Source organism: Mesoplodon bidens (genome assembly GCF_964165515.1).
Source record: "Mesoplodon bidens genome assembly, chromosome: 10".
NCBI classification, from domain to species: Eukaryota; Metazoa; Chordata; class Mammalia; order Artiodactyla; family Ziphiidae; genus Mesoplodon; species Mesoplodon bidens.
The window spans coordinates 88,817,856-88,839,964 of NC_138172.1; the positions used below are offsets into that span (position 1 = coordinate 88,817,856).

The 22,109-nt window shown below is 42.0% G+C and overlaps 1 protein-coding gene across 2 annotated transcripts in view; it reads left to right on the forward strand.

Annotated features, from left to right (window-relative positions):
- LOC308623396 (uncharacterized protein) overlaps positions 1 to 22,109 on the forward strand; it is a 171,993-nt gene that overhangs the window by 119,086 nt on the left and 30,798 nt on the right. The gene's annotated exons all lie outside the window — the stretch shown is intronic.

Here is a 22,109-nt window from a genome sequence, read left to right on the forward strand (position 1 = left end):
ACATACTGATAATATAGTTGTGTGGAAGTAGTTGGAAAACTAAGCTGTTTTGTGGAAAAAGGAAATTTCACCTTTGCTTTGAACTAAAACTTCCTCCAGATAATCGAGAACTAAAACTAACCAGATTTAACATACATTTTAAAAAATTCACTACATTCAAATAAGATTTATAGATATTGAAAATGTAGAATTTTGGGTTTGGACTCTGCCACTGATAAAAGACCTTGGGCAAGTTTTCTAATCTCTTTGTACATGAGTTTTCCTATTTGTGAAACAGGCAAAATAATATCTGCTGTGCAGGGGATTTGCCAACATTCAACGAAGTAACAAATTCACAGTACCTGATGCGTGTTTCATTTCACGGTGGCTGTGTTGATGATGATGATGAGGAGGGATGCAAGGATCCCAAATGAGCTAAGTTCCTGCAGACCCAGCAATCCCCAGCACAGGGCTAGACATGAAGTAGGTCCTAAACAAACACATGTGAGTTGATCAGTTATTTCCTACTGGAAACCACACAAATTAAAAACATTTGTCTTCTGATTTGTCATCTCTTTTCAAGGGACCTCCTACCCCTAGGCTTTAGCATATACTCTTTAACTAGCAAATGCACCCTCCCCACTCATTAATACTGGCTCTGGGCAAGCTACGCTACGATATTATTTTCTGTTGATTACATTTTCCCCATCTAAGAATGTTTACTCATTCTGTATTATGCCAAACCGCATAATCTGGAAGAAGGTACTACAACTCCAGTTGGAAAGACCTAATTGGGTTTCAGCCATTGCTGGGAAAGTTGTAGTCCTTACTTAAAATCATTACTATTTTAACTGGCCAAGTGCCCTTTGTTCCCAGATTAATAATCTCTGCATCATGCCTGAAGCCTTGAAGTTATTTTCACTTTTACGCTAAATTTCACCAGATTCTTTTTGAAAGAAAAGCACACCCTCATTTTCAGAGGTCAAAACTCCTCTGAGTTTTTCTAGTCACCTATTTCAGAGGCCTAAGCTTTCGAAAAGAAATCTCACTGCATTGGTTTTAGTTCTCTTTGGCCCATCCATTGAGCCAGCTATTTTCACTGGCAAAAGGAAACAATATTTGGTTACTGTTCATTTATTTGTTTCAGAGAAACTTTGTCATATCCTAGTTTAAACCATACATATTAACATTAGTCTAGAAACAATGTAATATTTTGGGACCAAATCAGTTTCAGACCTTTGCATTGGAATATGACAATAGACTGAATTATATACAACAGGTTCAAGCTAATATGGCCCCCTCCCAAATTACTAAAAAGTCTAAAAGTAAAAACAAGCTGATGTCAAAGCATAAAAGAGAAGTGTTGTTTCTTCAATAAGGTGTTTAATCAAATGTAAAATTTTGAAACTATTCAGCTAATTCTCAAGTGTTCCACGGTAATTAACCGGGCTACTGAAAACCTAAAGTAATCCAAAACCTTTGCTTTTGCCTCCTCCAAGATAAAATTTGAATCCATTCTTGGTAACAAGGCAAATAATGTATTGGTTTCCATGCCTTTCTTTTCCCCTGTCACCCTCTCACCTCCAAGTTCTGAAATAGCCCCAAGTCCGAAGTATGTTCATGTCCAACCCAAGGGCAAGTGAACTGATGGTTCGTGAAATTTGCCTCTGAAAATCTGAAGCCGACTGCAATTCCAGGAAGATTTCCGAGGAAGAGACAGTCTACTCGATCAGCTGGGGAGGCTCCAGTTAACCCTCTCACCATGGGGCCCCCCTGGGCCCATCAGCCCAGTCCTGCCCCTGTGAGGGGACATTTGTGGGAGGGAATGAAATTGCCCTTGGATGTTAACTCCTCTCCCCAGCTTCCTCTCAACAGCCTATTATTGATTTATTGTCTGTATATTTGTCTAAACCCTAAAGCTATTTATCTTTTCACTGGGATAACAAGTTCTGTATGTAGTCAATCTACTACATAAGATAGAACTTCTTTTCTATTTTTCCCTTAAACTAGCTCCTTTAAGCTTCAAAAAGATTCTGAGATTTGGGGAACAAGTTCTTACACAGATTTTCTCTACCTTTCATGATTTTATGGATTTTCATCAGTTCCCCTCAGCTTTAGTCTTTTACCGCCAATACTTTCATCCCAGCAGGCATCAAGAAAGAGGTGGGAGAGAAGACAGTAAACTATGGGGGTGGGGGGAGAATGGAATGAAAGACACAGGATGGGGGAGCTGGAGAAAGATGAAGGCTTGAAGGGTTGGCCATTGCACTAGAAAAGGCTTCTGGTAAAATAACAGTGATACCTTGGAAGAGAGTGTTTCACATTCATTTCTTTAGCCATTTCAAGTGGTATGTACTTGACAGGAAGAAAGAGATACAGGTTAGACCTATTGCTACACATGTCAATAGGATTAAAAACAGTCTTGCTTTACTAAAGACTTTCTACATCACATATATTGAAACCTCACTGACAAAAACAAATCCCATATTGTAGGGTTCCATTTATGTGAAATATCCAGAATAGGTAAATCCATAGACACAGAAAGAAGATGAGTAGTTGCCAGGGGCTGGAGTGAGGGAGGGAGTCGAGGGACAGGTGGTGGTGGTGACTGCTTAATGGGGGTGGGGTTTCCTCTTGGGGTGATGAAAATGCTTAGAAACTGGATAGAGGTGATGACTGCACAACATGGTGAATGTATGAAACACCACTGAACTGTATACTTTAAAATAGTTAATTCTACATTATGTGAGTTTTCACTCAAATTATAATCCAGTCTCATTATGTATACTATATATGCATATAAATATGTATAAGTTGCATTCAATTTAACAAATATGAGTGTCAATGATATGCTAACCACTTTGCAACTATTGGGGATTCATCAATGAAAAAGATGCAGCTCTTACGGGAGTTTTTAATAAATTAACCATGAAATCACCCTGCAGTGTGAGAAGTACTGTAACAGGGAAAGCACAGACAGCTGTGGGAGGGACGGTTCACAGAGACTTACAGGGTCATGGAAGGCTTCCTACAAAAGTAACATTTAAATGGAATTAAAAGGTGCTATTCATTCCACAAACGTGTACTAGAAGGTATTAGTCACTGATACAGGCCCTAGGGACACAGCCGTGAACAAAATGAAGTCCCGCCCTCATAGACCTTACATCCTCGTAGGAGAGACAGAGGATACAAGTAAGTATAAGTGATGAATGCCATGGAGAAAAATAATATAGGTAAGGGCATAGAGAGGTGTATGTGGGGAGCAAAGGTCCAAGTGCAGCTTTAGACAGTTGGGTCAAGGACCGCCCCCACTAGTAAGCTGATATTTGAGCAGAAACCCAAAGTTAGTGAGGGTGGAAGTCGGGTTGCTGTCTAGGGAAACAGCAGTCCAGGCAAGTCATAGCAAGTGCAGAGACTCAGATGCAGAAGAATTCTTGGTGGGCTTAAGGAAAAACAAGGAGGACGGTAGGTCTGGAACACAGTAAGAGGAAGAGGGGCAGGAAATGCAACTGGGAGCATCACTGTGGCCTCTCGTCCATAAGACACTGGCTTGACTCTAAGATGGGAGGCCTCTGGATGATCCTAAGCAGAGCAGCAATTTAAAAAGGGCTCCTCTAGCGGCTGTGCTGAGAAAGCAGATGAAAGGGCACAAGAGGGGAAACAGGAAGATGAGTTAGGAAGCTGTTGCGTTTAACCAGGCGAGAGACAAGGCGGGGCTTGGCCCAGATACAGATGTAGGGGCAGCAGGAATTGACTTGATCCTGGATTGATGTTCTTTGAAGGTGGAACCAACAGTTTTGTGATGGATTAGATGTGGGTAATGAGGGATGGGATGATACCAAGGTTTTGGCCTGATCGTGGGGAAGAGTGGAGTTGACATTTGCTGAGATGCGGAAGACTGCAGGAAGAACGGGTTTGCTGGATGGGAATCAGGGGTCAAGGTTCTGAACATGTGAGGTTTGAGATGCCCAAGAGACATCCCAGTTGTGATCCTGAAATAAGAAGCAGGAGTTCAGGTAAAATTCTGGATTAGAGGACACAGCAAGTTGGGAGACATCAGCAAACAGATGGTATTTAAACCCTGAAACTGAATGAGATCACCTAGGAGTGAGTTACCCAATGTTTGAAAGTTAAGTAAGAAACAGCCAGCCCTGAGTCTTATGCTGAGCAGATCATTTATGTGGGGAGGGAAACAGTTGTTACAGAGCTTGGAAACTCAGCAAGCATTTACATGCCAGATCCAGTTTTCACCAGACATCTCAAAATGGTTCGGGAAAGAGTCAACACATGTGTACAGACAGGAAAGGTGGCATATCTCCAAACACAGACAGGAGCTGAGTTAAGCAGGAGAGGCTGGACAGTCATGGATCCCAGCTTGCTGCTGCCCTGCCTGCTCTTCTCTACAGATTTCAGGGACGTTGTGTTCTTAACAGGAACTGTATCCCAGTTCAAGAAAGCTAGAAGCACGGGATGGATTGCCTCTGAGTTTATCCCATCTTGTTTTGTTTCATTTTATGATTTTGAATGAACACTTGGGTTTCCAGTAGTTGGAGAAACTTTTCAAAATATATAGCGTGAGGTTTTTTAACCAGCAAGATCATTTCTTTTTCACTCTATTCAGCTAGCAGAAAGGTAAGGAATAGACCAACTTTCGCTGTCAGAGGGACTGGCTGTTACTCAGGGCTCCATCTTCAGATAGACCTTGGTATCAGTGGCCCCAAAGGCCCACTCCCTCCTCTAGCTGGCCTAAGTGCTAGAAGACCCTTAGGACAGGAATCCCCACCTAATGTACCTAGTGATCAAACATCACTTGCAACACCACGCTAGTGCACATGTTACCGAACCAAATTCATTTTCCCGACTTGCAGCAAGCCAGATGCTGAGCACTGAGGTTTGCAGCAGAGAAAGGGTTCATGAGGCAGCTGAACTAGAAGATGGGAGAACAAGTCTCAAATCCACCTCACTAAGGCGAGGGGCTTGGGGTATTTGTGGGTGGAGAGTATAAGGTGTTTGGAGGTACAGAAAAAGGTGAGGTAATCGCTGCTCTACACAGGCCTGTCTGAATTACATGCTTTTTCATGGGATGCATGTTCAGGAAGTTAGCATGTCTGAGGGTGGAGTTTGTGACCCTCTGACATCAAAAGGTTACTGAGAGGACACTTGTGCATGCCCAGTTGTCGGGTTGGTGGTCCCAGCCAGTCTTAATTGGCTCAGATTTGAACTGGACAGCAGCTGACTCCAAGTTCCTGAAAAACAACTTAATCAACCATTTACCACAGCGATCCATACATAAGAAGTGTTATCTATAGGGGGCAGTTAAAGGAGACTTGTGATGTATATTGCCTAAGCTCTGTGAAGCTAGGAGGGTGTGCAATTTGCAAGAACAATTAGTGAAGGCAGGTTACAGGATATTCTTTATTAATTAATTAAGCTATAGTTTAAGGGATCTAACTGATGATTGCCCTCCAGTTTCACAGATAGAAATTATACTGCCTGTTCTCATTTAGTTTTCAAGTGAAGAGTTCTTCATGGTAACCCTGCAGGTTGTTGTTGGTTGGTCTGTCTTACTAATTTTTCTTTGGCTCTCACTCACCCAGAATTCCCCATTATTGACCCAGAACTTCCAAATTTTACTGGTTACCTTATTAAAGTTAGACTCTGCATTTCATAATCTACAGTGGTAACACTTTTGTTCAATTTGCTGACACGCTGAACCCGACCAAAACTGCTTGGACCAGGATCCCTATAAGAACCGTTGATTACATGTATTCCTTTCCTGGGCCCAAAAGCTTCCATTTCCTTTAAGACAATATCCTTCACAGCAAAACCAGATCTGTTTCCTAGCAAAGCTACCAAAACCCCTGACTACTCCTGCCAGTTGTCAGTGGACACTCAAAACATAATCTGCCCCGACAGAGCTAACCATACGAAGAGAGGGGTTGGGTGGCTGCTGCCTGGTAGGATTTAAGGACAGGGGAGAGGCTTCCATGCAGAACTCCCTCCCAGGCCACCCAAGCCCTGCTGCTGCCTGAAACTCCACCACGAGTGAATCATTTCTTTACAGTACACATTGCCTTTTGGAAAACATTCTTCAAAGAGGTATCGTATTTAAGTCAGTTGGTGGTTAAGAGGGTGGTGGTGGGGAATACAAAGAGAGGCAAAGAGGAAGAGAGTTGAAATGAAGGTGGTAACATACAACTTTGTGTGTGGAGAGCCTTATTAAGGATTGTATTGCAACACAGGTGTAAACAGGGTAGGTAACGATTATGAGAGGATGATTCCAGTATGGCTCAAACCCACAGGCTCACGCCCAATATGGTCTTATTATCTATTACATATTTGTAGGAAAGCTTAATAAATAAGTGAAGATTCAACCTGATTTGTAATTGGCCTACTAATTCAATATAAATGATAGGTTTTAATTAAGACAGTGATTCTCAGCTGGGGGCAGTTTTGCCCTGTCCTCCCAGGGGTTACTGGCAATATCTGGAGACGTTTTTGGTTGTCACAAGTGGGGGATGGGAGCGGGTGTTACTGGCATTGAGTGGGTAGAGGCTGGGGATGCTTCTAAACATCCTTCAAGGCACATGAAAGCCTCTTCCGGAAAAGAACGATCTAACCTAAACTATCAATTGTGCTGCAGTTGAAAAACCCTGCTTTAGGGTTACAGGTGAGTAGCCAGGGTTGTAGAAATGACAGAACTGTCATGTAGTAATTTCTAGTTACATCTTGCACAGGAACAGGAATGCATGGATATAGAGCATGAAGGCAAAAAGAGGCGCTGAATGTTGCTCATCTTCAGAAATTCATCGTTACATCCAGCCCCACAGTCTGCTGTTTGGAGAGTTGGGTTTTGGCCTCTACATTTAATCTATTCATCACCATCTCAGAAGCCAGAAGGAGAAGGTTGGGAATCTTAGCCAATTCATTTTAAGAAGCTCTGGGTCTCTGTTTCAGTGATACCTCTAATCAGCAGGTTCTATGGGAGGAAATTTCCTATAAATAAATCACTCAGTTGACGGATCTTGATGAGGGCAAGAATGCCTTAGTTCCCAGCTTCTAACTGTTCCAGCCAAATTCATGGCAGACAGATGCCATGAGAAGCCATCTTCTTCTCTAGCCTCTTCTGTATTTCCTTCCCTCGGATGAGAGTAATTCCCTCCCACCGCCCCTCCAGCACAGTGTGCACTCTTTAGCCCTCACCTATTCACCTTCTTCTCCATCCCACCCCCTCCTTTCCCAAGAGCAAGAGCAGGTGACTAAGAGCTGGCACAGAAGGAGCTGCCATCACTTACTTCCCGTTACCGATCAATGCACTTTAATAGCAATGCATCCACAGCAACCACGACTTCATAGGGTACTTGTGGAATAAAAGGATTTCCCCATTCCACCTTCCACTTTGGCAAAGCCACTCTAGACTTTAAAAGCAGCAGAGAAATCTTGAGAGAGGGCAAACCAAATTTGAAAATTTCACTAAGCCCACTGCTTTGTCTGAAGGTAAGTCTGATTTGGTCTTGAAAACTCGTTTGGGAAAGAGGAGAGGTGTCATGATCAGTGAATGCGCAGAAGGGACCAGCAGTGAACCTCTGTTACCGGACACCCCCTGACTTAGGGAAGACCCACCAACTTGGCCAACCTGGGAGGAGAAGTTTTTTCCAATCCTTCCTGAAGAATCCATACCCTTAAAAGAACAGCCTCTGCTAGCCATCTGCTCCCTGCAAGCTTTCTTCTGGTGTCGGACAATCGATCAATCAACCTTAGCGCCAAGGTTTCTGAAACACACTTTTAATATCTTCTTGCACATATTACTGGAACCTACATTACTATCGGATGACTTTTTCTTTTAATGCCAGAAGTGCCCTGAGGTAGCCCCATGGAGCCCTCCTTTAACCCTCCTATAGTCTGACTCTGATTGTTTAGTTTCTGATAATACGTGTCCCTGGAATGCTCCTCTTGGCTAATGGAAGCATCACTGTACTGCAGTCACAATCCCTCTTTAGGAGACTCTGGTTTTAACCCGATTGGAACCTGACTGGTATCTGCAGGATAAAAGAGAAATGTTGCTGAGTAGTCAAGAGAATTTGTCCAGACCTCCAGCCACAGGGAGAAAAGGAAGGAGGGTGGGAAGGAACCAAACTAATCTTCATTCTTCCAGCAGAGATACAGAGGCTGGGAAACATCTCATCCATAACAACCAAATCATGGCTCACTCCCTTTTATGCTCTTTTCTGTAAGGCACTTAAAGAAGAAGAAAAAATCAAGTCCCTCTTTTCCCCTTGCCTTTATTCTTTTAGCCAAGTTGTGACAAGCCACTGATTTCTACCCGATAAATTATTTAAAATTCCACTTTCACATTGGGATTGGAAAATCAATCTCCCTGATTAAAAAGTGACCAGCTTCACATTTCTAAATGTCTCTTTAATCTTTTAATTATGTCTGGTTACAGACAGCATGAGTCTCAAAGAAGCAGAGAAATGCACTCTGTGCTAACTCAACTCAACAGATCTATAAGTCCATCAGCCTTTTCACTTAACCATGTGGCAGTGTTACCGTCACATAGGACTGCTCATAGAAACACTGCCTGAAGACGAGTATCTTAATATACTCTGATTTCAATGTCATGTGTGAAGTTTTGTTGTTTTTAATTTCCCCAACTAAATTAAATATTATAGCATCTAACTGGAGACTTTGTAGGTGCAAACGCTAGTTTTAATACAAAACACTGAGGCATATGAATTCATGCATAGGCCTGAGAATTCACCCAAAATCCACCAGCGTAAATAGGGCAAGCCAAAGCAACCCAGCTAAATGTATACATTTTTAAATTGACTCCGGTGCCAAGATTGTTGGAAGAAGAATTACAATCACTTCAACAGCCCAATTCTTCATGAAAAACGACTCCTCTCTAGTGAGCTAGATGAAAAACAGTCTCCAGCAGGCTTTTAAATGTAAGCAACAGATGATGGAGTGCAAAACAAGGGGAGAGGGATCCAGGTAAGCCTTACAGTGATTCTTGGAGACGTCATTTATTATGTGTGTTGTTTGAAAATGCGGTGAAGTCTGCGATAATGTGGCCCAAGAAACCAAAGCATTTCAAAGCCCAAAACACAGACATGCAGCCAGCTATTCTTAACTCGATATCCCAAGGACCATCAGCAGAAATCCCTGCTGACTAATAAGCTTGCTTAAACACCGTAAACCACTGTTTTAAAATATTCTTGCCATGATATGAATTGCACCGTAAATTTCACAGCCCCTTTTCCAAGTGTCTAGCAGAGAAAAAGCACATTTAGCGTTTTGAGGTCCAGTCTAAACAGAGACCAGAATGGAGGCTCCAGGGAGACGCTTCAGAATGGAAATGGATGATTCCAATTCCCTCACTTGTAAGTGTGTGCCTGGTTGGGATGTTTGGACATACGAAACACAGGGGAATCTGAAGCACCACAAGAGATGGTTGCAGGCAAGAGGAGAGATTCACTGGGAAGGTTCTGTGGCCGTGAACCACTTTGATAGTCTAACCTGCCTTCGGCCTAGCAAGTTCAGTGGGCCTTCTCCATCTCATGTAGGCGGGTAAATGACAGCATCCACTGGAGATGATGTGTTCTGTAGTCTAACCACCATGTGCTTGCGATAAGATGAGTCTGTATAACTCTTGAACCTAAAGATCGACCTCCCTATCTATCCTTGTGTTTCAAGGACCACACCTGAAATCTCTTGGAAATAATGAAAACTTGTATTCCCCAAGACTATTCTGAAAAAGATGAGTTAAGTCATGTCTCCTATAATATTGCACAAAATTCTTCTAATCTCAAGTCCCAGATGCCTCAAAAATCCAACCTTGAGCTAATTTAGCCACTCCTGTTGAGTTGATATGGCACTGTCATGGCCTAATAATTTCCTTTATACAATCCACGTTTTAAAAATGTTGTGTATTTATGTCCTTATGACTTTATTTTTAATTTTCCTGGTCTGAAGCCCTATACTCATCTCTGGAGAACACACTGGATCTGTTCCTTCCCATGGGATTGGAAGGATCTTCATCTCAAAGCACTGCCCTTATGACCTAACCTGAGTTAAATATAAAGGCCAGAACAGTGAAGCAAGACAAATCATTGAACACTCATTAGGCATCTACAGAGGCCAAGTGATAGAGATAAATATACATAGAGATATCCACATAGACATACATTTAAATCTACAGGTATAGCTGGAAAGAGAGAGAGAGTTTAAAATCAAGTGAAACATACTAAAATAACTAAATAAATACAAAGTAGAATAAAATAAGTTCCAAAAGAGAGGAATACTGATTTGTGCAAAAAGGTAATAAATTTCCTTTTAGGTGTATTGATTGTGAATTTCCTAAGAGGTGGAGATGGGTGTGTAGGTTAGCTGTCATTATCATAAAAGTCATAATTAGGGCCCTGGAAGTAAATGAGATTCCCCTGGGGAAAGAAACGAAAGAGACATGATCAGCAATAATATTGGCAAATCAAAAAGCATAAGCTCAAAGAAGTCCTTGTAAAAGAGTTTAATCTAAAAAGGTGTTTCACGGAGTCAGATGTTGCAGAGTTCAAGGAAACACTAACACCATAGGCCGCTGGCTGGTAGATCCCTTCGGAGCAAGGCGTGTGCCAAGCACAGTGGGAAAGAAATGGGGAAGGCATGGTTTCGGCACACGAAGGACTTCTAACAGTAACTGGGAGGACAAAGCTGACCCAAAGAGTGGTACTAAAACTCAGAGCTAAATTGCGTGATGCCAGTTATAGAAGGTGGGAGGTTCTACGATGGTCCACGATGCCGGCTGCCAAGGAGCCCTAGACCCCACAAAGAGCAAAAGCAGGTGCTGCCCAGATTGCTGCAGGAAGGATGACACTGAGGCTAGAACTTTTTAAAAATAAATTGCCCTAATATAATGTAATTGCCCAAGCTAGAAAATGACAAAGGCTGTTTAGCCAAACATTGCTCCTGCATTCATGAATGGAAGAGTGAATGGAAGATTTGACAGGAAATGCCCCACTCCAGCTCTGTGGATGAAAGCTACCAGTGCATGAAAAGACACGTGATAAAAAAAAAAAGACACATGAACTCTTCATCTCACCATCTCTTCTCGCCCTTTATTCTCATTGCAGAGACTCACAGCCAAAGACTCTTATCTGCAGACCTGCCAAAGGAAGTGATTGCCAAAGGGTCTTTTAAATGAAGAATGGAGACAATCTGTTGCCTCTTTTCATTCCGAACCACGGTATTGGATTTGAAGTGCTATTTGGGCATTTAAAAATAATGTTAGTGTTCCTTAGCTCTATTTGCAGCTCTTAGCACTTAGCTCTTAGCACTTAGCAGCACTTAGCACTTAGCTTTATTTGCAGCACTAGAGAACCAGTAATCCAGGAGCTCAGAAAAGAATAGTGGTATATAGGATCAGCAAATAGTTAAGAAAATACATTCTAAAGGAAGAAAATAGCAAATGATGATGATTCACATGTCAGGAAAATAACCTCAACTTGTATAATCCAAACATTCTTTGATTTATTCATTAATTCATTAAATATGCATTAAGTGCCAACTTCATGCCCAGTGTTGCACCAAGGGTGGGGCTACATGTAAGAAGAGCACATGGTCTCTCCATTTGAGAGGTTCACCCCCTGATGGCGAAGGAAGAAAAAATAATATCTACCATTTATTCTGCACCTACTTGCCATCAAGAAATGCCCATAACCCTTTATCTGGCTTTGTTCATTTAATACCACCAATCTGGGAGTTAGGTATTATTATCTCAATCTGATATAGCAGTAAATTTAGGTGTAGCAAGATTGAGTAATTGACCAAAGTCACACAGCCAATATGTGGAATTCAAACCCAGCTCCCCTGCAAAAGACCATATTCTTTGCACTGCACCACAGGGCCTCCTGAAATGAAGAAGACCTTCAACCTGCCCTCAAAGATTAATCACAGACATGTTTAGAAATAATAACAATGATATGATTATGGTAATAATACCATCACTTCCAAAGCCTACCTAGGATTCTGGTCAGCACTGAGGAGCATTTTTGAACCCATGCACACCACTGGATCAACTCTGAAGGGCATAGCCTGGGGAGTCTCTCCATGAGGAGGAGAAGATGTATTCAGAGCTTCTATCTATCTCTGGTGATGCTCCTCTAGAGTACTGGGCCTGCTAAAATATAGCGTCTATCTGTTTATCTATTTATCTGATCTATCATCTATCTATCACATATAGCTATATATCTAGGATAGAGCACATAGCCATATGGACTCATTTCCAACCTTCACACTAGCCAGAGCCTTGGATCCTACATAAAGAGTATCAAGAAAAACTGACCTAGGCATTTTTATCACCTTCAGGGGGAAATGGTACTTCCATTGCTCTGGGTGCATATTTCTAAACTAAGATGAATTACATTGCCTGATATTTAGCTGTTTTCTTGACAGTCTCTTTCACTAGACTGTGAAGCTCTCCAGGCTAAGGACTCTTTTTCCTTCATCATGATATTTCCAGCTCATACAGAAGTTTATTGCACTTAGTTGATCATTAAAATGTTTACTGAAGAAAAGAAGAAAACTGCAGCTGTATTAGTTCATTGTTGTTGTTGTTTTTAAGTTTATTCATTAAAGGTCTGTGGGCTGGGCTTCCCTGGTGGCGCAGTGGTTAAGAATCCACCTGCCAATGCAGGGGACATGGGTTCGATCCCTGGTCCGGGAAGATACCACATGCCACGGAGCAACTAAGCCCGTGTGCTGCAACTGCTGAGCCTGTGCTCTACAGCCTGGGAGCCACAACTACTGAGCCCACGTGCCACAACTACTGAAGCCTGTGCACCTAGAGCCCATGCTCCGCACAAAGAGAAGCCACTGCAATGAGAAGCCCGTGCACCATAATGAAGAGTAGCCCCCGCTCGCCACAACTGGAGAAAGCCTGAGCGCAGCAACAAAGACCCAATGCAGCCAAAAATAAATAAATTAAAAAAAAGAAGTCTGTGGGCTAACTCCTAGGAGAATGGTTGATACAAAACTGAATAAAACAAACCCTGGTCCTGGTCTAACCTAGTTAGCACATCCAACTTTCACATATTGTTTAATTCATAAGGGAAGACTGGGTCTGCATGTATTAACTTGAAATAAATGCTATGTTAATATGATATTTAAATTCCCACTCTGATTTCACTTATCAATATAAGGTCTGACATCCCTTAAAAAGTAAGCTATAACTCAGAAGCAATCATCAATCAAGTTACAAAATTCATATCCAACTAAATGTGAGACATTGAATACATACATATATATTTATCTCCACTTCCTCCTGGAAACCCATTCAGTAAAAGAATACAAAAGTATAAACCCACAAGAAATACAACAGCAAAGAGGACATCAGTGGATGAGGATGGCAATGAATATCTGCTATAATGAAAACTACTGGAGGAATGATAACAGTTTAAGCAGAACAGAAAAGGCTGGATTCTATGTGCCCATAGAGGCAACCCAATAAGGAACAAGCTAGCCATCCTTCAGAACTCCGGGAAGGCTCAGGAACTGGAGGTGTGGGGTGTGCAGAAGATACAGGCATGAGGTCAAGGGTGACTGAAAGTCAACATTAGGCAGCCAGCTCCTTAGGTCTCATCATGACCTACCTCCCACCTCCAGAGACAGGTGACTTATTCTCTCAAAAAATTGAACCAAACAGGCTCAGGACCAGGGACCCAAGGCACAGAAGACAGAGAAATAGGGGCCATTAGCAAGAGTCTGATCACCAAACTCTTCTAGCCTCCTCCCACCTACCACCCAGAAGGCCTCAGCCAGGTTTATAATCCCCAGAAAGCTTTGGAAAGCCCTCCTGTCGAGAAATTAAAGGGCTTAAGGAAAGGACCTGTAGAATTCAGGGATACACTAATAAAAATGTTGGCTTACTGCCCTATCATTCTATAGTGAACCCCTCAGTTGGTGAGCCTTACATACACACAGAACATTCAGCTCACGTGTGATTCCCTTGTAGCCAAGGATCACAAGATTTGAGGGACAACCTCCAACATGAAAGAGACAAAACCAGCAAACAGAAAACAAGAAAATCAGAGGGAAGAGAGACAATGCAGGGATTAGAAGAACACTTCAAATAAAGTATGCTGAACATCCACAGGTTAAAAAAACATATTGCATCTATAAAATAGCACAGGTGCTATAAAAAAAGGAACAATCCTAGAACACGAAAAATTCCCTAGAAATTAAAAATATGGGCCCTGATATTTTAAAAATATCAGTAGAAAGTTTAGGAGACAAAGTAGCTGAAGTCTTCCAGAACGCAAAACAAAAAGATAAAGCAGGCATTTGTGAGCGAAAAGATAAGAAAACATGAGATTAATCCAGAAGGGTCAATAACTGACCAATAAGAGTTCCACAGGAAAAATCAGGGGGGTTGGGGAATAGGGAGAAACAAACTATTGAAGAAACACTACAAGAAAATTTCATAGACCCGAAGGATATGGATCTTTAGATGAAAAGATCCAAAAGGATGTGGAACTTGAGATTAAAAGGACCACTTAATGACCAACACAATAAGACCCAACCAAGGCATATCATTTTGAAATTTCAGAACTACAGAACTACACAACACTCACATAAAAATCATGGGGGATCAGAATGACATTAGACTTGTGAATGGAAACACTGGAAGCTAGAAGATAATGGTGCAATGCCTTTAAATTCAGAGTGAGAATTATTTTTAACCTAGAATTCAAATTTCAGCCAAACTATCAAACAAATGCAAGGGTAGAATAAAGATATTTTCAGGCAGGAAAGCTCTCAGTAAATTTACCTCACATGCACCCTTTCTCAGGAAGGGTGTGCCACCAAAATGAGGGAGTAAAGCAAGAAAGAGGAAAACCAGGAAGGAACCAAGAAGGAGAGGCTCCAGCACAGGAAGGAGGTGAAGAGAATCAACAGGATGATAGCAGAGGGAAGTCCTGGGAGAACAGTGGAGCCCAAGAGAAAAACCAGTCCAGGTTGGAAAAAAGACGTCAAGGGTCCCAGAAAGGAGGTATTTAGACTCTGATAGATTACCTGTTCTATATTACTATGTGGAAAGTTTGGGGGACACTGTTGAAAGTTGGGGATAGTTATATACAAAGCCTGGCTGATGGAAAAAACAAGGCAATTATTAACTCCAAGAAAAACAAAACGTTGTACAAGAAAGGAAAGGTAATTATAGTGTAATGTTAGCTCAGTAGAGAACATTATTTATACAGTTATAATAATATAAATCCTGAATACTGATTTAACCGAAAAAGGGAACAAGAGGAAGCAGTGTTGTGGGATAGGAGACTTAAGTCCTCCCCAACTGTAACAGTCACTAAATAAGGATCTAGTCAGACACATATATGACTTAGAAATATGGAAGTAAATACCAGAAGAAACTGCTAAAATTAATTTAAAGTAGCTACCTGCAGGGACTAGTGGTAAAGGGGGTGGGGGCAGGAGAATAACTGTGGGTTTTATCTTTATTTTTTAAAGTGCTTTAGTAATATTTGACTCTTAAAATATATACATTTATTTGGATACATCTGAAGTTATTTTTAAGCTGCTGTAACTCTGGTTCTAAGGAGGTTTATGATCAACAAATCGGATACACTTCTGCCCTTAAGGATCGTACAATTTAAACACATCTGAGAAAAATCACACAGACCATTTTCTAATCTAACAAAGCCTAGGAGATTTCAGAACCAATCTGAATGCATTTTCTCCTTCTCCTCTCCAATCTGTAGATATCTTTAAAATGTGAGAAGCTCCATAAGCAGATACACCCACATTTTCCCAAGAGGTTTGAGATTACATAACTACAAAGCTTTACCGCAGTCTGAGTGAATCTGTACATGGTAGCACTTGCTCACCAAAGCAGGGAAACCAGCGGATGTTAGGAGAATTTGTAGAGTCTTTATCTGAGTATAGATTCAGAGAAGGCACCAAGGATAGGGGGGTTTGAGCCAAATCTTCAAGTACAATAGATGTGCAATTTGATGGATAGGAGGTAGTTCAATCCCTGATTGGCAGAGAACAGCTCGGAAAGGAGGAAAGCTGTCGGCTAAATTGAGAGTCAGAATGGCCTTGGGGATTCTCAGAAACCCACAAGGTTTTGGGAGATCAGACACTCAAGAGTCACAGAGAATGTAACCTGCTAATTCATCCCCAAACTGTAATTTCTTCATCACAGCAGAAATCTCTGGTAGAGCAATAAAGACTCTTCTCCTAAAGTGGCATCTCCACGACCAAGCAATAGCTAGCCTGCTCACAACAATAATAATGTGTTAATGACTTTGATAAGGGGGATACATATCATTATCACCTCTTAATTACCTTTTTTTTTTTTTTTTTGCGGTATGCGGGCCTCTCACTGTCGTGGCCTCTCCTGCTGCGAAGCACAGGCTCCGGACGCGCAGGCCCAGCAGCCATGGCTCACGGGCCCAGCCGCTCCGCGGCACGTGGGATCCTCCCACACCGGGGCACGAACCCGCGTCCCCTGCATCGGCAGGCGGACTCTCAACCACTGCGCCACCAGGGAAGCCCTCTTAATTACCTTTTGAGCAATGGGAAAGCAGCTGTGGAATATACAAATAAAGGAACCAGGGGAGGAAGTTCCCCTTAAATTGGTCTCTGTGATTGTTAATTTTGTATTATTCTGCCTCTAGTAATTATCTTTTTTTTTTTTTCCCTAAGGTTACCTGCCATTAGTCAAGAAGCAAAGTACAGGCTTGTAGTTGATTTGGTTCCAATTACAAACATGGTGTTTATCTATGGGAAGACCATTTCCTTTGGGCATGTGGCTTAGAATTTAAGTCCCTTGTTGATTTCCCTCCCCATCTTCACATTCACAGGATACAGTTCTACACATTTACTTGGCAAACCAAGAACCAGAAGGCACTTTGGGGGTACTATGATTCCTTAAGAAGGCAAGCTCTGGTTTTTATCCACCATGGCACCTAGCACAATATAGATGTGGTGTATGGAATCCCCCAAACTCCAGTACCGAGGTGTCCTGTCCCCCAAAACTCTGCCCAGTGGCCGGCCAAGGAATGAGTGAACTTTGTGCAGTAAATCAATACCTTTTCCCTTTCTCTCCACATAAAAAGCAGTCATCAGCTTCAGACTTTCCTTGCAAGCTGCTCTCTGGGATTCAAGGTTACCTGAACACAATTCCCATTATCACTTCAGGATTCCTCTGTCCTCATATTATCTAGCTCTCCGTGGAATTATTTTTCAGCTGTATGAAATTCTGGGCCAACTCCCTGTTCATAGTTCACTGTTATCAGTTATAATATTTAATGCTCCTGAGACAACTCGTTTCTCTACAGGTTGGCAAAATCATTGCTGGAGAGAGATGGGGGGGAGGGGGGTAGAGAGAGAAGGAAGGAAGGAAGGAAGGGAGGGGAGGGAGGGAGGGGGAAGGGAAAGAAAGAAAGAAAATGGGCTGTGAATACATTCAATTGAAAAAGCTAAAATGCTGGTTCTGAAAGTTTGCCTTGCCTTGTTATTTTTATTTTGATAATTTTATTCTACTTTCTGTTTCTAGCCTGGACTAGGAGTAAAGGAGTTATTGAAGTCCTTTATATTCATGAACCCAGGGCGATCTAAATCTAAGATTATGGGGCTTACCTGGTGGTGCAGTGGTTAAGAATCCTCCTGCCAATGTGGGGGACACGGGTTCGAGCCCCGGTCCGGGAAGATCCCACACGCCACGGAGCAACTAAGCACGTGGACCACAACGACTGAGCCTGCGCTCTAGAGCCCGCGAGCCCCAACTACTGAGCTGGCATGCCACAATTACTGAAACCCGTGCGCCTAGAGCTCGTGCTCAGCAACGAAGAGAAGCCACCGCAATGAGAAGCCCGCACACCGCAACGAAGAGTAGCCCCCGCTCACCGCAACTAGAGAAAGCCCGCGAGCAGCAACGAAGACCCAATGCAGCCAATGAATGAATGAATGAATGAATGAATGAATGAATAAATTTATTTTTAAAATAAATAAATAAATAAATCTAAGATTATCCCTCAAATCTGAAGTTAGCATAAAACCACAAATGATGAGTGGGCAGCTGAGATGACCACAGATTCCACTATTTGGATGTAACAAAAAGAGATCAGAAAAAGTGCTGTCTAGATTAACAGTCATCCTGATTTTTCTACAGTGATTCTGCATTGTATGTCTAATTTCTAAATGTTAAAATGGGGCATTTGAATTTTGTTAAAAAAAAATGCAGGCCAGTGCAATTCACTGGGCCAGTTAGTTTTTATCTGTCCCTTGCACATAAGCAGGCCTAGAGCAGCCGCCCGGCCCCTTGCCCTCACCAGCCTCTGGCTGCTACTGTCAGGCATGACCCCTTATCTCACCGGCTGGGCAAGGGCAGCGTCTATGACATCAGAATAGATAAAAGGGGCGAAGGGAGGAGAGTGAGAGAGAAACCAGATGCTCCCTTCTCTTCCATCCCACCTGCAATGGCCTCCTCATCTTCACCTAAGGCCCACTCCACAGCTCCACTTTCCAGAAGCCCCCAAAGCTTCTTCACCTCTGTTCCGGCAGCCAGTCCTCAGTGGTACCCTGAAGCTGGGGTTTTACTAAAACAAAAGGGTATGGGAGCCCCTACATATCCATGGGTTCCGCATCCCAAGATTCAACTGGACTTGGATGGATAATATTCAAAATATGAAATTCCAGAAAGTTCCAGAAAGTTCCGAAAGAGGAAAACTTGAATTTGCCATGTGCTAAAAATTATATGCATTGTATTTACAATTATTTACATAGCATTTACATTGTATTTGGTATTATAAGGAATCTAGAGATGATTTAAAGTATAAGGGAAGATGTGTATAAGTTATATGCAAATACTACACCATTTTATACAAGGGACTTGGAGCATCCTTGGATTTGGGTATCTGAATGCGTGCTGGAACAAGTCCCCTGTGGATACCAAGGGACAACTGTAATTTTTACTTTAAACAATGGTGTTTGGGAATAACATGCTGTTAGCTTTTATTATCTAATGAATCTATTGCCGTTCCTGGTTGAAATTGAAGATGAAAGGGTGGAGGGGGAAGACAGAATTCCCAAACTACTGTGTGTTTGCTATAAAGATGGCAGAATTAGAAAACAAGAAAGGAACCCTGGTTTCTAAAAGCCAGGCAAGCGACATCTGGAAGTTTGACAGCAGACCAGCAGTGTGGAAGAGAAATGGCGTTGCCTAGGAGCTCAAGCGGGCCCCAGGAGTTTGTGTGTGAGCTGGGGCCATGGGTGAGCAAGGGCAAGAGGGCTGGAGTTCATGACAGACGGTGCCAGCCCAGTAGCTGTCCTCTTAATCCCCACTTCGCCCCTCTTACACGTTCACACATGATCCTGTGTCCCTTCTGCTTAGCCCACCCACTGGAAACTACCAAGAGCATGTGTACCGAATTTTCTAAGACAGTTTCTGTTTTAAATGTCTGTTCTACTGGCCCTACAGACAATAGTAGCAAAAGCCGGAGTGCTGGGCTCCGGCACCAGACTGCCCAGTTTTGAATCCCAGCTTTGCCACGTAGTGAGTGACCTTCCTTAACCTTCTAAATCTCAGTTTCTCACTTATAAATCAGCCGTAATAGTAGTACATTGGGATTTTGTGAGAATCAAAGGTGCTAATATGATAAATGGCTTAAAATAGCATCTATCTCTGCTAATATCTAATAGTATCTAATAGTAATAGTAAGCTCTCCATAATACTAAACTTATTTTACTCATATTTGTCATTACTGCAGCAGTAGATACTTTACATACATTACCTCTACTCTTTATGATAACCCAGGAAGGGATAAAATGTCTTAGAAGTTGGTGACAAAACAACATCTCTCAGACTGCGGCTTCTATCAAGAAAATGATGCAAAAACAACTGGTACATAATTTGCAAACTTCCTTGTAGGATTTTAAGTCAGCCTTAGCCATTTCCCTGCTAAGAATCTGTAGTAGGTCTTCACGGTTGAATCAATGCTAGTTAAGCCTTAGTAATGATCTGTTTTGACCTTGCAAGACTGCAAAGCTGTGACCTCAGGGGGAGGTAGGTGCTCTCTCAGCAACTTTAAACCTCCCTCCAGCATAATTCTTTTCACATTGCCCTGTGTTCACTGGTTTGCCTTTCCCAGGAGACGGAGCCAGGTCATAGTCACCTTTATATCCCCAGAGCCTGGCAAGGTCCACCTCCCAGTAGGTGCTCCAGAATCTTGGTTGAATGAATAAATTAATAAAAGTTAAAGGTGGAGAGATTTCAACTCAGCATAAATGTGGAAGCAAGGGAAGGAGGGAGGGAAGGAGGAAGGAAAAAAGGAAGGAAAGACTGGAGGAGGGAGGGAGGGAAGGAAGGAAGGAAGGGAGGACAGAAGAGGGCAAAGCATTATGCCCATCTATTATCTGGATTTAAAAGTCCCAACTCTAAGATGCTATGAATTATTGAACACCTATTAAGGACTTAGAACTCCGATGGTTACCAGAAGAAAGGGAAAGTGAGAGTTTAGCAAATAGACATTAGACACAAAAGTTATCCTCTGGAGCTTACAATTTAATTGGGGAACTAAAATTAACACATGAAACAGTCAAAAGACAATACCTCCTAGCATGTAATTAGGTTCTAAATTACTTGTTACAGACAAAATTGTAAGGTCAGAAGGGAGGAACTGTAGTGTGAGCTGGAGGAATCAGGGAAGACTTGTTGGAGATTGGAGACTTGGGCTGCCCCCTGGAAGGATAACAGGGAAGAGCAACAATCTCAGTAAGGGCAGAGGCAGAGAGGAGTCTGCTCAGAGATCACTGAGACCAATTTGGCAGGGGAGAGAAGCGGGCAGGGTGGAACCCAATTACTGGTGGCCTTGGAAGTCAGCCTAAGGCCTTTTTACACGGGGTGTGGTAGCACAGAGAAGCAGCCAGGAGGACGTTTTGGGCAGGACTCACTTCCTAGTCTTTCCTTCTCTTCCCCGTGGACGAGAGTGACTCGCATTGGCTAGAATCACCCTATGGGTGATGAATTTCCGAGAATGTGGCAGATGAAAGCGGTGGTGGCAGCACCAGGCAGCTCATTCTAGTTCCCAGATGGTGCTAAATCTAGGCCAGGAAGCGTCACTATTTCCCCAAATTCTGTGACTTCACAAGTTGCAGGAAATGGGGTGGGGATGGGAATAAAGAGCTTTTCTCCACTGCCTCAGAGGGTGGTATTTTACAAGAGGCATATGTGCTGGCTTCGATCTGAGATGGCTTCCACGTGTGCGCCTCTTCTCATGAGTGATAAACCAATCAGAGAAGTATCCTCTTGGCAAGACAGCCCAATGCTGGCTGATACTACCTTCCATCTTTCTAGATCATTCTGATTTTACATAGATACGTAAGTATGTGTTTTTTCTATCTAGCTTCCCTGAAGATAGATCCTAAACACACTTGATGGAGTATATAATACTGGCTTTCCACGAAAATGAATTCACCACAAAATTTTAGCTATCACTATAACACCCTGTTATATCAGAACAATAACTGCTTGGAGCCATTGCGATATTTATAAAGTATCAGAGCTTTAACAAAATGAAAACATGACATAAAAGAAATGCCCTTCAATTTTTACGCAAATTTCTCGATTTGAATAAAATAAACATTAAGTTTACATATGCAAATTAATTCTAACTAGCCATGTTTTCATGCTTAGTTATTAACCACAGTTTTCTTTTATGTCTCACTGAAATTAGCCCTACCATTTAAAAAATATTAACAAAAGGATGCTTTAAATGCCTTAAATTTTTTGCATTAATTATGAAATATTATCCAAATAAGGAAAAAAACATATATTTGAAAATATACTATAAAACAATAAATAAATAATTTTTTGGAACTAATTTTGTGTTAATTTGAGATTTTACTAGAGATCAGAGAAACCATGTATATTTGTGCCTATCTCTGTTATGTATCTGGGATCCTGCTGTGTTTGTCTATGCCTCCATCCTTAGACTAAGTCTTAGGATGATTTCTCATGAGAACAATAAAAAGGATCTTCCACCAATGAATAAAGTAGCAAGAAAATGTTTGGGGAGAAATACTGAGAAGCAAGTCTGATCTTTTGTTTTATATAC